Here is an 18910-nt window from a genome sequence, read left to right as displayed (position 1 = left end):
ATACCAGGCAGTGATACAGCCCGAGAGGATGCTCTCAATGGTGCATCTGTAAAAGTTTGTGAGGGTCGTAGGGGCCAAGTTGAATTTCTTCTGGTGAAGGCTGTTGCGTATCTGTTGGACATCTTGAACCAAGTGGGGACAGCAGACTGGGATACAGAGAGATTGAATATATCCGTAAACACTCCAGCCAGCTGGTCTGCGCATGATCTGAAGACATAGCTAGGGATGCTGTCTGGACCGTCAGCCTTGCGAGGGTTAACACGCTTAAATGTCTTCATCAGAATGAGAGCCCACAGTCATTGGGAGTGGCCCGCTTCGTTTGCACTGTGTTTTCCTCAAAGTGGTTGAAGAAGGTGTTTGGCTTGTCCAGGAGCAAGACGTCGATGCTGCGACGTGGCTTGTAACCCTTTGTAATCCGTGATTGTCTGTAGACCCTGCCATATACATCTTGTTTCTGAGCCGTTGAATTCTGAGCCGTTGAGGCATAACTGCACTGTTTGTATTTGACCATACTTCCAGTCACCTTGCCGTGGTTAAATGAGGTGGTATGCGCTTTTAGTTCCAGGAGAGTTCTTTATTCCTGTCTGCGCGATGTACAATCCAGCTGGCTAAATGAATGGGAACAGTACATCTGGAAAAAGCCATGATTCCGTGAAACAGAGTATGATACAATCCCTGATCTCTCTCTGGAAGAAGATCCTCGCCCTGAGCTCGTCTGCTTTATTGCCTAGGGACAGAACTATAGCAAGTAATATACTCAGAAGCGGTGGATGGTGTGCACGCCTCCTGGTCGGACTACAAGTCCCCTCCGAATACCTCTTCTCTGAGGATGCCGTCTTGAAGCAGCATCTGGGATAAGTTCAATTGCCTTGGGGGGTACGAACAAAGGAACCAATTTGACAAAGTCATAATTCTAGTTGGAATGCTGGTGAGTTACCGCCACTCTGGTATCCAAAAGTTACTTTGGCTGTATGTAATAACACCAAAAACTTTCTGAGCTAATTATTACTATTATTATTTACCTTTATTTAACTAGGCAAGTCAGTTAATAACAAATTCTTATTTACAACGACGGCTTACCCCGGCCAAACCCGGATGACGCTGGGCAAATTGTGCGCCACCCTATGGGACTCCCAATCACAGCCGGATGTGATGCAGCCTGGATTCGAACGAGGTACTGCAGTGGTGTCTCTTGCACTGAGATGCAGTGTCTTAGACTACTGCACCACTCAGGAAATAAAAGGAAATAGGAAATAAAAATATACTGCAAAGTTGCTTAGGAGCTAGAAGCAGAGATGCCATGTCTGTCCGCACCATCTTACTAGTGGCTCTTTGTGTAGTGAACAAAAATTACTTGGCTATTGCTGCTTGTCACAATGAAGGAAATTATAGTTCCACATTTCATTAAAGAGTGAAACAAGAGTGAAACAAACAAAATCCGCACTGATTGGTGAAGTAATTTAATGAGCTAAATATAAAAAATAAACCTGTTGATTTCACAGGTTTAAAAAGGAACCGAATGGAAAGATATGAACCGGTAAAAACAATTGGGTTTGAACTGGTTCAGAACCTTGTTTTGCTGGTCAGAACAGTGGAACGGAACATTATTATTTTATTTTATTTTTTATTTTTTTTGGAGGGGGGGGTCTGTACCGAACTAAACGATTGTAAAATAATTCCAACCCCTGAATTCAATAGATCACCTTTGTAGCCTATTGTAAAGACACATTTTTGTAATAGAGGTGTTTGGTATAGTTTTTATAAGACTAAGATAGATGAAGAATAAAACTGATTAAAATACTACAAAGCATGCCTTCTACAGTAGTTCATTATTTGAGTGCTTATTCTTCAAAGGAAAACATTAAAAATCAATGGGTCAAGGATGCCGGGACCACTTTCAGAATGTATGCGACACCATATCAGAGCCTTCTCCATCTGTTGCTCCTGCCCTCCTCATGTGAACACCACCCGTATTGCCTGTGGTGCTCCAATGTCTTCATGTCCCTCTCACATTAGGCCAAAAGAACACAACAGATGGCTTGTGGGAACTCACACTTCTACAAAAAGTGGAAAGGCACCCCCAAAGCAATAATGGGCGCTGAAAGATTTAAGAGCCCTGATGAAAAGTCCAGTGAAAAATCCAACTAGTTACCACTCTGCAGAGATGCCTCCAGGGCAAGATTCATTACAATAAATGCCAACCTGCGGATCAGACTCAGATGGAAGTACTAATATATTTACCTCGCACATGACCTTCATATCTACCGAAGCTCAGAGGCACCGTGTGTAGACATGCCCTGTGAATAAACAACAAGTAGGATCATTGATCCTTTGAATGTTTAAGACAGAAAAATCTGGTGTGGAAAAATATGTGTGATAGTTCAAAAAACAGAGTATGTAGCCATCTCAATTTGAGTCTGATTGGAAACTGCTTCAGATTGTCACATAATACATCACTCTAAATATCTGGGTTTATGTATGTGGCCCCATTATTTCAGTTGGGATAAGAGAGGACAAAAGCTGCTCCAAAGGATCCTCTATTACCTCTCAAACAACAACTGCTTTAAAATGTTTACTGAAAATGAGTCTCTCACATAAAACAGCCCCTTTAAGTTTCATATAATATTTTCCCATTCCTGTGGCATCAGTAGATCCCCAAAGTGTGCATCTATCAAATAAATGTTTCTCCCCCACCATGTGAAACATGGAGTGACTCAAGTCAAAAATCCCTATTGTTCTCTCAACCTTGACCATTTTCTATCTCAGGCAATGAATTCAAAATGAATCTTGTGTATTTAAACCATACACTAACAATACACATTTAATAATCAAAACATGTAATCCCTGTAACAAATATATCTTCCAGTGACCACCCTTTCAGTAATATTGTGATTGTTGGCTTACCTAAAATAATGTCAGTGACACCTTGGCCCAGACTTTGTTTGATGAGGAGTTACTGTAATCTTAATCTGTAATCACATTCTCTATGATATTCTTCATCCCAGAGCGTCCATTTTCCTGTGCACTTTGTCAGCTCTCAAGGATCTGTAGATCTGTGTGAACTGAAGGGTCCTTAGAGGAGGGTTTTAGGGGATACCTGGGGCCATTGTTAGCTCTTGGCGCTGTAGGCTGCGTCTCTATGGTCCTGCCCCTACAGGTGCTGACATGTTAGTCTGAGACCCAAACTAACCATGGGCAGGGGCCTCCTTGTGTTGCTCTGGCCTGACAGCAGTATCCTCCCCTGGGCTGGGTGACCTAGTTGAGCTCCTCAGAGTGCCAGGCTGCTCACACTGCTCTGAGGAGGGAGGCCGAGCCGAGGTGGTGGTGCTGGGTTTTAATCTTCACAACAGACGCTGTCTCATCTCTGAAGCAGACACACACTTCCCTTCTTTCTGGGTCTCTCTGTAAACAAACTGCTTGACATGTTCATGGAAAAATGATGTTATGAATGATGACGACAAGGATAATCCTGGACAATTATTGCTATTACCTTAGCTATTTAAATCTGATTTTAGCGTGTACGTACTGACAGCTTGTCATAACGTTTCAGATGAGAGTCTTACAATTCACTGTGCATCCACAATATTTTTCCATCCAATGATGCCCATGTGCATAGTCGGGTGCTGGCGCCCGCATGTTTGTGTGTGCGCACACGTGTTTAAATGTGCAGTCAGTCGTGTGTATGTATGCTTTTGCGACACAATTACAGTTCTTCCAGAAATAATACATAGATTTATGCCAAAATCTTGGGTTTGTCCAACATACGCTCTGATATGCAATAATTCAGAGCATTTCCCTGAAAAAATCCACAGATTTAACTGGGGATGGGGAATTCTGAAAGGGAAGTCATACATGTAGCAGGGTGAAAATGGGGTTGGGGACTTTGTGATAAAACAGCCTCGGTAGTGGTAGGGAGATTTACATACAGTATGGTTAACTGGCTGGATCATTGACAGGGAAACAGTGTGCACAACAAGGATACTCTCATGTAAAAGGTAAAAATAAATTAGAGGAAAAGGAGAAAGCTTCCAGAAAGGAGTGAGGTGAGAATAGATGAGGAATACGCTCAGCTCACCATGTTTCCTTCCTTTCTCTGCCTGCCTCTCACTATCCCCCCTCCCTGTTCCCTCTCTCTATCTGCTGCAGCCCACCCTGCTCTGAGCCTTAATGGTACATGCCATTAGCGAGACCATCTCTACTAAGGGAGGGGGGTCTCTGCCTCCGTAAAGAGGCTACTTTTGTCCCACATAAACACATTCACAGATGTCTCTACACGCGAAGAGCCATCTCCCCCGTTACAACAGCACAGCACAGTGTACCTCTAAGACAACCGCCGAGTCGCGGCAACAGAGACAGAGATAGACAGAGAGAGAGGAAGAAAGAGGGAGGGACAGATAGAGAGGGGAGAAGGACGACCACGGAGCAAAACACATCACCGTCTCTCTCTGACATCCCCCCTTGCTTGCGTGTATCTGTGTGTGAGCCTGAGCTGAGGAGAGGACAGAAATTGAAGCCGGGGAAATTCTCCCTCTCTCTTTTATTTTCCCTCTTTCTCCATCCATCATCCAAGGATTGAATACCGGTGTCATCTGCCACAGAGGGATCAAATGAAGGGATGCTTTGAATGTTGTCTCTGTATATGACAAGTCACACAGCGAAGCAGAAAGAAGCAAAACAAGCAGGGACAAAACCAGGATTTTGATAATGAACAGGAGTCCTTCCACAGCATGTGTTAGGAATAGCAGTCCATCACTGAAGCCCACGGTAAATAATATTTATGTCTCTCTCTCTCTCTCTCTCTCTCTCTCTCCATGCTTGATTACACCCTTCAATAGAAATGCAAAGAGGTGCTTGCAGCAGGAGCACAAACAGAGGCATAATAATGAAAGATTAAAAATGTTTCATGCTGATAAAGATCCTAACATGAAGGAAGATTGCCATCTTTGTCCTGAGTCCCTCCCTGTATGCATGTAGCTGTAGCAGCATTGTGGAAGTGTTGGAGATTTAAGCCATCCATATTGTATGCAGTAGACTACAGAGCCATGAGGGTCATCTGAAGGAGCAGGACCCTGATGGTGGCCTGACTGAGTGACTGACTGACATGAGGAATCACTGATAATCCCCATCATCATGTTCCTTCCTGCTCAAATAACAGGAGACAGCAAGAGCACATGGAGAGCTTTAATCAGCTACCGTCAATCAAACTGACAATTTGACTAAAAAGCTTTGTTTGTTTCTGAGGGTCTTGTTATAGTGTGTCTTTGAATTGGTGATCTGGCATGTCCAAAATGATGTATTATTTTTTGTTACATGTATTTCCCAATGAGGACTGTGTGCAGTATCACAGTACAGAATGCAATTACACAGTGAGTGTACAAACACATTAAGAGGAAGAATGCACTGCTTGTTTTCTGTACCCTCAACCATCAGGAAACACAGTTTCCCTGGCGACTCAGGGGAACCCTTCACCACCTCTAACAAGAAATAACAAGTGTGTCCAAAGAAACAAAAAGGGCATTGGCTTAGAAAAACAAGGCAAACTTATAGGTTATTTCTGGAGAGAGAGTTGTATTTTGTCATTTTCGACAGGTACGCTACCTTTGCAACTCCTTGGGCTTTGATGCAGTTTCTGTGTTTGTTTCCTTGTCAGACACAGATGTCGGTGTACTAACACTGTACTACCAGTCGCTTATATACTAACACAGTTGATTATGTACTAACACAGTGGATGTGTAGGGGAGACCAGGGCACAATGTAACACATTTAGGCTTTTTCTTATTTTGAAAATATTATTTGAGGTACTTTAGTTTCATAATATTTTTATCCAAACAATGCACATATCTTAGCTACCATAACACACAGCAACAACAGTTCTATTACCCCCCCCCCCCCTGTAGTTCTTATGGGGCTAATTGTAACAGACTGCTGTATTAATTGTAACAGTCTTCATTGGTAAAAAAATAAGGGGTAATTGAAAACTCTCTGAATTAAAACTGATATTTGGATCAAAAATACACTATACAGTATGGACAAAAAATATTTTCATTTAATCTGTTAGGGATGTACAGTACCAGTCAAAAATTTGGATCCAACTTCTCATTCAAAAATGTTTCTTTATTTCACAATTTTATACATTGTAGAATTATAGACATCAAACTATGAAATAACACATATGGAATCATTTAGTAAACAAAAAAGCGTAAAACAAATCAAAAATTATTTTATATTTGAGATTCTTCCAAGTAACTACCCTTTGCCATGATGACAGCTTTGCACACTCTTGGCATTCTCTCAACCAGCTTCATAAGGTTGTCATCTGGAATTCATTTTAATTAACAGGTGTGCCTTGTTAAAAAGTTAATTTGTGGAATTTCTTTCCTTAATGTATTCGAGCCAATCAGTTTTGTTGTGACAGGTAGGGTATGGGTGGTATTCAGAAGATAGTCAATCCGGAAAATGTAAAGAACTTTTATAGTTTCTTCAAGTGCAGTCCCAAAAACCATCAAGCGCTATGATGAAGCTCTCATGAGGACCCAGAGTAATAAGAGGATAAGATCATTAGAGTTACCAGCCTCAGAAATTGCTGCCCAAATAAATTCTTCATAGAGTTCAAGTAACAGACACATCTCAACATCAACTGTTCAGAGGAGTCTGCATGAATCAGGCCTTCGTGGTCGAATTGCTGTTAAGAAACCACTGCTAAAGGACATCAATAATAAGAAGATACTTGCTTGGGCCAAGAAACACAAGCAATGGACATTAGACTGGTGTAAATCTGTCCTTTGTGAGAGTTTATTTTTTCAGCCGTGTCTTTGTGAGACACGGAGTAGGTGAACAGATGATTTTTGCCTGTGTGGATCCCACCATGAAGCATGGAGGAGGAGGTGTGATGGTGTGGGGGTGCTTTTGTTGGTGATTTGTTTAGAATTCAAGGCACACTTAACCAGCATGGTTACCATAGCATTCTGCAGTTATACGCATTCCCATCTGGTTTGCGCTTAGTGGAACTATCATTGGTTTTTCAACAGGACAATTACCCAACACACCTCCAGGCTGTGTAAGGTCAATTTGACCAAGAAGGAGAGTGATGGAGTGCTGCATCAGATGACCTGTCCTCCAAAATCACACAACCTCAACCCAATTGAGATGGTTTGGGTTGGACCGCAGAGTGAAGGCAAAGCAGCCAACAAGTGCTCAGCATGTGTGGGAACTCCTTCAAGGCTGTTGGAAAAGCATTCCAGGTGAAACTGGTTGAGAGAATGCAAAGAGTGTGCAAAGCTGTCATCAAGGAAAAGGGTGGCTACTTTGAAGAATCTCAAATATAAAATACATTTTGATTTGTTGAACACTTTTGGGGTTACTAAATGATTCCATGTGTGTTATTTCATAGTTTTGACGTCTTCACCATTATTCTACAATGTATAAAATAGTAAAAATAAGACAACCCCTTCAATGAGAAGGTGTGTCCAAACTTTTGACTGGTACTGTATATATATTGACCTAAAACAGAGTAGTCAAATTAATATATTTTACATAAGATACTTTTAGCATTTAAAAGCATGAATATTACTTTAAAAAAATTCTAAGGTAGTATATTAGTAGTACTGGTAAAATGTATGTAAAAAAGTGACATTTTATATCATTGTGTGAATGTGCCTAAATTTCATAAAAAATATCATGGAATTTATGTAATGGGTTCATTTTAACAAATGTTACAATGTACAGCCATTCCAAGTCTGAGTCTAATCTGATTCTTGTGAGAAAATACAATAATTATTGTCAACGACTATGCCAATCAAAAGACCATGTCTTACTGATAAAAAATTATATATGATTAGATGCATAGGGAATGTTCCACAGGTCAATCATTTTTTTTTAAAGCGAGGTGTCAAGAAAAAGTAGAATTCGGCCGGAATGAAACATTTTTGTCAATAAAACTAACAATTATTGACTCAAACCTTCCTAGGCAAGTAGATACACTAATCAAGCATTAGCACATTGTGGTTTCTAATTTGAGTTATGTAGTTACTTTGTGCGCCGGTTTCCCCTACAACACATCCAGCACCTCCCCGATCTGTAAAGAGAAAACCATTGTCTAATGTTCTTTCCTACATTCCAGACATAATCAGGACAACCGGCAGCATGTTTAGCCTGTTATACTAATAAGAAGATGTTGGGGTGGCAGGGTAGCCTAGTGGTTAGAGCATTGGACTAGTAACTGGAAGGTTGCAAGTTCAAACCCCTGAGCTGACAAGGTAAAAATCTGTCATTCTGCCCCTGAACAGGCAGTTAACCCACCGTTCCTAGGCTGTCATTGAAAATAAGAATTTGTTCTTAACTGACTTGCCTCGTTAAATAAAAAATGTTGCCTAAGTTGATGAGATGGACTCTGACTACTCCCCATTTTCACTGGCAGCACTAGGATGTTCGGGATCGTCTGGACAGAAGGCAAGCAGTAGTAATCTTGCTGGGTGCAATAGATACATGTATAAATCATTCAATTAGAGTGAAAATTGTTCCGCAGGGTAGTATTCTAAAGGTAATAACAAGGCTCCCAGTGCTCTCATAGAAAATACAGCTCAATGTAGCTGCAATTAGCCCAGTCTGGGACACTGTCCCAAGTCCATATGCATGTGTCAAGCTGGATCAGCCAAGATTCCTTGGAAGCTCTGACTCATCCTGTCCAAATATGTTGACACCCATCATAAATTCATGCACTCTGGACAAACATGTTTTTGTAGCTGTCATGTTGGCATAAACAAGCCACTGTTGGTTAATGTAATCATTAGAATGATTATGGTAAAATTGTATTTTGTCAGTGTTCTTACTCCATACTTGGACATATTATTTACATTTAATCCAAACTACACTACATGACACATTATTTGGTGTCAGCACCTGGCATATCCATGTTGTTTACTGGTATATTAATGTGGTTTCCTGGTATATTCATGTTGTTTACTGGTATATTCATGTGGTTTCCTGGCATATCCATGTTGTTTACTAGTATATTCATGTTGTTTACTGGTATATTCATGTTGTTTCCTGGAATATTCATGTTGTTTACTGGTATATTCATGTTGTTTCCTGGCATATCCATGTTGTTTACTAGTATATTCATGTTGTTTACTGGTATATTCATGTTGTTTCCTGGTATATTCATGTTGTTTACTGGTATATTAATGTTGTTTCCTGGTATATTCATGTTGTTTACTGGTATATTCATGTGGTTTCCTGGCATATCCATGTTGTTTACTAGTATATTCATGTTGTTTACTGGTATATTCATGTTGTTTCCTGGTATATTCATGTTGTTTACTGGTATATTCATGTTGTTTCCTGGCATATCCATGTTGTTTACTAGTATATTCATGTTGTTTACTGGTATATTCATGTTGTTTCCTGGTATATTCATGTTGTTTACTTGTATATTCATGTTGTTTCCTGGCATATCCATGTTGTTTACTAGTATATTCATGTTGTTTACTGGTATATTCATGTTGTTTCCTGGTATATTTGTGTTGTTTCCTGGTATATCCATGTTGTTTCCTGGTATATCTATGCCGTTTCCTGGTATATCCATGTTGTTTCCTGGCATATCATGTTGTTTCCTGGCGTATCATGTTGTTTCCTGGCATATCATGTTGTTTTCTGGTATATCCATGTTGTTTCCTGGCATATCATGTTGTTTCCTGGTATATCCATGTTGTATCCTGACGTATCCATGTTGTTTCCAGTCATATCCATGTTGTTTCCTGGCATATCCATGTTGTTTCCTGGCATATCCATGTTGTTTCCTGGCATATCCATGTTGTTTCCTGGCATATCCATGTTGTTTCCTGGCGTACCCATGTTGTTTCCTGGTATATCCATGTTGTTTCCTGGCATACCCATGTTGTTTCCAGTCATACCCATGTTGTTTCCAGTCATATCCATGTTGTTTCCTGGCATACCCATGTTGTTTCCAGTCATATCCATGTGTTTCCTGGCATATCATGTTGTTTCCTGGCATATCATGTTGTTTCCTGGCGTATCCATGTTGTTTCCTGGCATATCCATGTTGTTTCCTGGCTTATCCATGTTGTTTCCTGGCATATCCATGTTGTTTCCTGGCATATCCATGTTGTTTCCTGGTATATCCATGTTGTTTCCTGGTATGTCCATGTTGATTCCTGGCATATCCATATTGTTTCCTGGCATACCCATGTTGTTTCCTGGTATATCCATGTTGTTTCCTGGCATACCCATGTTGTTTCCTGGCATATCCATATTGTTTCCTGGAATACCCATGTTGTTTCCTGGCATATCCATATTGTTTCCTGGAATACCCATGTTGTTTCCTGGTATATCCATGTTGTTTCCTGGCATACCCATGATGTTTCCAGTCATATCCATGTTGTTTCCTGGCATACCCATGTTGTTTCCAGTCATATCCATGTTGTTTCCTGGCATATCATGTTGTTTCCTGGCATATCATGTTGTTTGCTGGCATATCATGTTGTTTCCTGGCATATCATGTTGTTTCCTGGCGTATCCATGTTGTTTCCTGGCATATCCATGTTGTTTTTTGGCATATCCATGTTGTTTTTTGGCATATCATGTTGTTTCCTGGCATATCATGTTGTTTTCTGCCGCATCCATGTTGTTTTCTGGCATATGCATGTTGTTTCCTGGCATATCCATGTTGTTACCTTGCATACAGTTGAAGTCGGTCGTTTACATACACCTTTACCAAATACATTTAAACTCAGTTTTTCACAATTCCTGACATTTAATCCTAGTAAAAATCCCCTGCCTTAGGTCAGTTAGGATCACCACTTTATTTTAAGAATGTGAAATGTCAGAATAATAGTAAAGAGAATGATTTATTTCAGCTTTTATTTCTTTCATCACATTCCCACTGGGTCAGAAGTTTACATGCACTCAATTATTATTTGGTAGCATTGCCTTTAAATTGTTTAAAAACGTCTTATGGCTAGGGATTCCGCTAGCGGCACCCCTTGACAACATTCCGCTGAAAAGGCAGTGCGAGAATTTCAAAAATATTTTTTAGAAATATGTAACTTTCATACATTAACAAGGGCAATACACCAAATGAAAGAAACTTCTTGTTAATCTACCCATCTGTAAGGGTTTTCCTCCTCTTCTTCCGAAGAGGAGAGGCGAAAAGGATCAGAGGACCAATATGTGGTGTGGTAAGTGTCCATGGTTCTTTTTAATATGTACATGTACACATGAACAACTGACTACAAAAACAAGAAATGTTAAAAAAAACAGTCCTATCTGGTGCAGACACAGAGACAGGAACAATCACCCACAAACACACAGTGAAACCCAGGCTACCTAAGTATGATTCTCAATCAGAGACAACTAATGACACCTGCCAATAATCTGAGTACGGCACTCAGACAACAAATCAAGCCAAACAGATATCCGCCATGTTGGAGTCAACAGAAGTCAGAAATAGCATTATAAATATTCACTTACCTTTGATGATCTTCATCAGAATGCACCCAGGAACCCCAGTTCCACAATAACTGTTTGATTTGTTCGATAAAGTTCATCTTTATGTCCAAATACCTCCTTTTTGTTAGCGCGTTTAGTAAACAAATCCAAACTCACGATGCGCGAGCAGTCAAAGTCAAAACGTTCCATTACAGTCCGTAGAAACATGTCAAATGAAGTAACCGGCCGCGACCAAGGGGTCCGTGAAGCAACGCACAATTGTCCTAGCGTCGTCCGGGTTAGGGAGGGGTTGGCTGGTAGGGATATCCTTGTCTCATTGCGCATTGTGGCGGGCCGGGCGCAGTGCGCGCTAACCAAGGTTGCCAAGTGCACGGTGTTTCCTCCGACGCATTGATGCGGCTAGCTTCCAGGTTGAATGCACGCTGTGTAAGAAGCAGTGCGGCTTGGTTGGGTTGTGTATCGGAGGACGCATGACTTTCAACCTTCGTCTCTCCCGAGCCCGTACGGGAGTTGTAGCGATGAAACAAGATTGTAGCTACTAAAACAATTGGATACCACGAAATTGGGGAGAAAACGGGGTAACAAAAAACAATAAAAAAAACATAAATCTTCAATAATGTTCCAACCGGAGAATTATTTTGTCTTCAGAAATGCAATGGAACTCAATCTATCTCTCACGTGAACGCCCGTCACCAGCTCGTGGCACCCTGCCAGACCACTGACTAAAAGAGCCCTCGTTCCCCCCTCCTTCACAGTAGAAGCATCAAACAAGGTTATAAAGACTGTTGACATCTAGTGGAAGCCTTAGGAAGTACAATATGACCCCATACACACTGTGTATTCGATAGGCCAAGAGTTGAAAAACTACAATCCTCAGATTTCCCACTTCCTGGTTGGATTTTTCTCAGGTTTTCGCCTGCCATATGAGTTCTGTTATACTCACAGACATCATTCAAACAGTTATAGAAAATTCAGAGTGTGTCCTATCCAAATCTACTAATAATATGCATATATTAGCAACTGGGACTGAGTAGCAGGCAGTTCACCCTGGGCAAACTTTTCATCCAAAGATGAAAATACTGCCCCCTATACCAAACAGGTTTTAAGGAGTGGCCATCACAAAGCCCTGACCTAAATCCTATTGAATATTTGTTGGCATGAACTGAAAAAGCATGTGTTATCAAGAAGGCATACAATCCTGACTCAGTTACACCAGTTCTGTCAGGAGGAATGGGCCACACTTTACCCAACTTATTGTGGGAATCTTGTGGAAGGCTACCCGAAATGTTTGACGCAAGTAAAGCCATGTTACCACAACTTTGGAAGTGTGCTTGGGGTCATTGTCCATTTGGAAGACCCATTTTCGACCAAGCTTTAACTTCCTGACTGATGTCTTGAGATGTTGCCAGAATAACAACATACTTTTCCTGCCTCATGATTCCATCTGTTTTGTGAAGTGCACCAGTCCCTCCTGCCGCAAAGCACCCCCACAACATGATGCTGCCACCTCTGTGCTTCATGGTTGGGATGTTGTTCTTCGGCTTGCAAGCCTCCCCCTTTGTCCTCCAAACATAATGATGGTCATTATGGCCAAACAGTTCTATTTGTATTTTATCAGACCAGAGGACATTTCTCCAAAAAGTACGATCTTTGTCCTCATGTGCAGTTGCAAACCATAGTCTTTTTTTATGGCGGTTTTGGAGCAGTGGCTTCTTCCTTGCTGACCAGCCTTTCGGGTTATGTCGATATGAGACTCATTTTACTGTGGATACAGATTATTTTGTACCTGTTTCCGCCAGCATCTTCACAAGGTCCTTTGCTGTTGTTCTGGGATTGATTTGCACTTTCGTACCAAAGTATGTTCAGCTCTAGGAGACAGAACGCGTCTCCTTCCTGAGCGGTATGACGGCTGCGTGGTCCCATGGTGTTTATACTTTCATACTATTGTTTGTACCGATGAATGTGATACCTTCAGGCGATAAACCAGATTTGTGGAGGTCTACAATTTTTTTTCTTTGGTCTTGGCTAATTTCTTTTGATTTGCACATATCAAGCAAAGAGGCACTGAGTTTGAAGGTAGGCCTTGAAATACATCTACAGGTAAACCTCCAATTGACTCAAATGATATCAATTAGCCTATCAGAAGCTTCTAAATCCATTACATAATTTTCTGGAATTTTCCAAGCTGTTTAAAGGCTCAGTCACCTTAGTGTATGTAAACTTCTGACCCACTGCAACTGTGATACTGGGAATTATAAGTGAAATAATATGTCTGTAAACAATTGTTGGAAAAATGACTTGTGTCATGCACAAAGTAGATATCCTAACCGACTTGCCGAAACTATAATTTGTTAACAAGAAATTAGTGGAGTGGTTGAAAAATGAGTTTTAATGACTCCAACCTAAGTGTATGTAAACCTCCGACTTCAACTGTATATATGTTGTTTCCTGGGGTATTATGTTGTTTCCTGGCATGAGGCAGCCCAACACCTAGCTGTTCTCTCACCTGTGTAACAGTGTGCTTATACCATTCTCTCTCTCTCTGACTATCTCTGTGTCTGCTTGCTTGTCTGTGTGAGCCTCGACATATTTAGCCCCTGCTCCAGTCCAACTATGTCAGCAAATAGCATCTAGATCTAATTTATTGAGCAGAGCCTGTCATTGGATCATGTGTCATACAGTACCCTTTGGGACCAACAGTACATAGTGTAGAATGCTGATGGTAAGAAATACACATAAAACGGTCAGCCCTAACTCATGGGTTAACATTTATATCACCGCCAGGCCAGAGTTAGAGGAGAAAAGACTTTGCCACTGGAGCCAAAACGTTGCAAGATAGTTTTAAAAGAGATTGTCCGAGTTCTAGAGCTACGGAAAAGTAAGACCAGCATGTGGCTGCTTGTAAAGACCATCTACTTTCATTCTGACTGCACTGATATGAGTCTTCAACCTTGTTCCACTGGGTGCAGTTCACAACTCTTTTGATATCAGCTCAAAACATGTTGTTTTGCTATTTGAGCGCAGTCGTGGTTTCCGCAGATTCGGGGAGCTTTACCATCTTAAGACAACGTGTGGAAAGGGCACAGGAGCAAGGAAAGCATAATGTTGTACTCTTCACACACACCTGCACCATTTCTAAGAGAGAAACTCTCCCCTCAGTCTGCATTCATCCTCTTCCAGTCTGGGCAACAGTAAAACCAGGGCAGACTTGCCACCAGTGGCATGGCGTCTGCCACCTTCCCATTCAGATTACAGAGCTAGAGGAATTTTGCTGTACAGAAACCGAGTGTAAAGTGATTCACAGGGGCTCTCCCTTTACCCTGCAAATCTCCATGCAATGAATATTAACCACAGCGATTGTTCCCAGAGTGACGTCAGCGTGGCCAGACCCCTTTGTGCTTCATTATTCATTCACTCAGAGCTGCCACCACCAGTTACATGCCGACCTCAGGGAGGGATGGACCAAGGCACGGAGGGATTACTTTACTCCACTCTCCACTTCTTATCTGGCCACCAGTCTCCACTGGCCTTTTAATAAACAGCTGAAAAGCAAACTTAGAATAAAATGTACTCTGCAAACAAGCTGTCAGGCCTAGAGCTGTAGGAGGATGTTGTGGCTCCATGGGGCATTGTGCTTGCTGCTTGTGTTTGTCTGCTGGCTGCCCACCAAGAGAAGAGAATCTGTACTCTGCTCTATCGTACCCTTCTATCTCCTCCTCCTCCCCTCTCTCACTCTCTCCTTCCCCTTCTCCTACTCCCGTCTCTCCCTCTCTCTCTTTCCCCTTCTCTCCCTTCCTATCTCCCTTCTCTCCCTCCCCTCTCTACCTCTCCCCCTCCAGAAAGCCATTTACCTCCATAGATAGCAGCTGTGCCCCTGCTGTTATTGCTGCTGTTATTGCTGTTGTTATTGCTGCTGTTACTGCTTTTGTTATTGCTGTTGTTATTGCTGTTGTTATTGCTGCTGTTACGGCTGTTGTTATTGCTGTTGTTATTGCTGCTGTTACTGCTGTTGTTATTGCTGTTGTTATTGCTGTTGTTACTGCTGTTGTTACTGCTGTTTTTATTGCTGTTGTTATTGCTGCTGTTATTGCTGCTGTTATTGCTGTTGTTTTGATGCTATTATTGCTGTTGTTATTGCTGTTGTTATTGATGTTGTTATTCTGGCTGTTATTGCTGCTGTTATTGCTGTTGTTATTGCTGTTGTTATTGCTGTTGTTATTGCTGCTGTTATTGTTGCTGGGGGGCAGACCAGAGCATTTTCAGCTTGAGTTCCAAATCTTACCCCTCCATGTAGGACCTGTGTACTGTATGGTATGATCACTCACGCTTCTGTCTCAGGTGTGATTCACTCCCCACTAACGGTAGCCAAGCTCGCTGGATATTGTTTACCACTGCAGCCAATGAGGCTGATCCATTTGTACATGTCTCACCTTTTTCTTAATGGATTTTGGCAGCCAGGTATTTTATGCATAAATCTCATTATGCTGATTTTGTGTTCGCACTTGGATCTCCCCTTGGGGCTGTGTTAGCAGAGGAGAGGACGGATAGGGGGTATTAGAGACAGCTGGCAATGTAGTATCCGTCATGTTCACATCTACCAGGCCTGTCTGCCTGTCTGTTGGAGATTAGCAGCAGCTCCACATGAGAGGCACATGCAGACACACACAATCACTGACACACGTGTCACACACACACACACACACACACACACACACACACACACACACACACACACACACACACACACACACACACACACACACACACAACATTGAGTCAGAGGCATATCCCCATCACAAACACATGAGTAATAGCTGAGTAGCTATGGGCAGAGTAATAAAGTGCAGCCCCTGACCCCTGACTCCAGCACCTGCCCCACTGCACCACTGTCTGTTACTGTCACACTGTATTCTGCCTACATGGGAGAGGAGAGGATGGCGCAGTAGCATGGCTGTGTTTTCTCCTCTATCCACAGCAGTCTACTGCCTAAGTGTTTCTCCAACACTGACATAACAGAAGTGTTTATGTTGCACCCATCTTTCCTTCTTACAGAATGACCTCAACCTATAATTTAGTCTCACAGCTTGTGTCGCAGGCTGTAGAGTGCTCCTCTCAACGGGGAGCTTAGAGAAGAATATAGGCTGCAACGTGCAGGACTAGATTGCTGACAGGCTGACAGTATGGTACAGTAGGTTAGTGTGGAGGCTAGCTGCGAGGATCCCTTAATGTATCGACAAAGACAGCCGGTTCTGTTCTATGGTATTGATGTCGTTGTCCAACATGGGCAGCTTACATTGTCTCTGTCCCATACCATTGTACAGAAAGCTTTGCATTCTGCGCTGAATTCGAATACGCTTTGCAGGCAGATATTGTGTAAAGAAGGAGCACTATGAGTGCCTAGGAGGCTTGTAAGATCATTAACACACATCATGTCATTTTAAAACATCCTTGCTGTGATAACTCAGATTAAACCGTAATAATGTCAACAGCGGACCACAATAAGCCCTGGAATACACACACATCCCTCAATAACACTGGGGACAAAAGCCAAGGGCCATGCTATAAATCCATTAGATTTGACAAAGAATTAGGCGCCATTTTCTGACTAAATGGATGGAGGGAGAAAAAGCCAATGACCTTTCAAGACAATAAAGAGGGAAAACAAATCACACTCTATAATGGCCTCGTGCAGAAACCTCCACCCCTATAGAGAGAGAGCCAGAGCCACACAGAAATGCCCCAGTGACAGGATACATACAGACAGTGGTGAACCATGGCTATTGGACCTCTAGGCCTTCAATGGGGGGGGGGGGTCTTTTAACACATTGCACCGAACTCAAATATCAACAAAGAAAAATAACAGAAACATAGCATCACTTAAAGCGCCTAACTGAATCAAATAGGCCTGAGGCTGAGTAACGGTTTGGGCTGCCACTCTCACAGAGGCAGCACCCGCACGGATAATGCTGCCAACAACAACAACCACACTCCTTACACAATACGATCATTATCACCAAAAGCAACAACATTTGACACAAATGATGTGAATGTTACAGGCTCCTTAATGCTGAAAGGACAGCGATCGTAGTATGAGAGCTCGCTTTTTGGAAAACGCATAGGGCTGACAAAAAGACAGCAGTCACACACAGCATGACGTTAATGATAAGCAGTCCATTCACTCAGAAGTAATAAACCAGTAGGTCTCAGTCATAAGGATACAAAAACACAACCATTAGGCTAAGCATTTCCTAATCGAAATGTACAACGATTATTTCCCGTTGCAAACATCTTTTTCCCTTTCAGCAATCAGCACACAAAGTAACTGGTGACCTAAAGTTTAAATGCAACAAGGATTCGCACACAAGTTCTTTTCAAAGCGATAGTTAATAATAGCAAGTGAACTGCAATAGAAAACACAGTTCCACTCAAATCAAATCAAATTTATTTATATAGCCCTTCGTACATCAGCTGATATCTCAAAGTGCTGTACAGAAACCCAGCCTGAAACCCCAAACAGCAAGCAATGCAGGTGTAGAAGCACGGTGGCTAGGAAAAACTCCCTAGAAAGGCCAAAACCTAGGAAGAAACCTAGAGAGGAACCAGGCTATGTGGGGTGGCCAGTCCTCTTCTGGCTGTGCCGGGTGGAGATTCCAACAGAACATGGCCAAGATGTTCAAATGTTCATAAATGACCAGCATAGTCCAATAATAATAAGGCAGAACAGTTGAAACTGGAGCAGCAGCACGACCAGGTGGACTGGGGACAGCAAGGAGTCATCATGTCAGGTAGTCCTGAGGCATGGTCCTAGGAGAGAGAAAGAAAGAGAGAAAGAGAGAATTAGAGAGAGCACACTTAAATTCACACAGGACACCGAATAGGACAGGAGAAGTACTCCAGATATAACAAACTGACCCTAGCCCCCGACACATAAACTACTGCAGCATAAATACTGGAGGCTGAGACAGGAGGGGTCAGGAGACACTGTGGCCCCATCCGAGGACACCCCCGGACAGGACCAAACAGGAAGGATATAACCCCACCCATTTTGCCAAAGCACAGCCCCCACACCACAAGAGGGATATCTTCAACCACCAACTTACCATCCTGAGACAAGGCCGACCTGAGACAAGGCCGACTGGCCACTCAACAGATGATGACAATTTTAAACTTAAAATGAATCTTGAAATGGGCAAAGCTAACAAATTAGAAACAACATCCTCGCTAGCTAGACCGCAGGAACACTACTGCTCACATTCATTTTTGTCAAAGTCAAAATGTAATTGGTTGATTCCACTGTCACTCCAAAATTCTGCCTTAACCTCTCTGGCCCACCCGACACGCTAGCGTCCCACCTTGCCAACAATAAATGCAAATGCACTATGCCAAATGCTAATCGCACTTGTTAAAACTCAAACGTTCATTAAAACACACATGCAGGGTACTC

At 42.1% G+C, this 18910-nt stretch overlaps 1 protein-coding gene across 7 annotated transcripts in view; it reads left to right on the top strand.

Annotated features, from left to right (window-relative positions):
- Positions 1 to 4282: 4282 nt before the first annotated feature.
- LOC135546552 (galactosylgalactosylxylosylprotein 3-beta-glucuronosyltransferase 1) overlaps positions 4283 to 18910 on the top strand; it is a 113290-nt gene continuing 98662 nt past the window's right edge. For all 7 annotated transcript variants that reach the window (XM_064975079.1, XM_064975081.1, XM_064975073.1 and 4 more), the window contains exon 1: positions 4283 to 4764. The gene's annotated coding sequence lies outside the window, so the exon portion shown is untranslated. The remainder of the gene's footprint in view (positions 4765 to 18910) is intronic.

Source organism: Oncorhynchus masou, chromosome 9 (genome assembly GCF_036934945.1).
Source record: "Oncorhynchus masou masou isolate Uvic2021 chromosome 9, UVic_Omas_1.1, whole genome shotgun sequence".
Lineage (NCBI taxonomy): Eukaryota > Metazoa > Chordata > Actinopteri > Salmoniformes > Salmonidae > Oncorhynchus > Oncorhynchus masou.
Note: the sequence above shows the minus strand (reverse complement) of the source record. Positions and strands in the feature narration are given on the sequence as shown.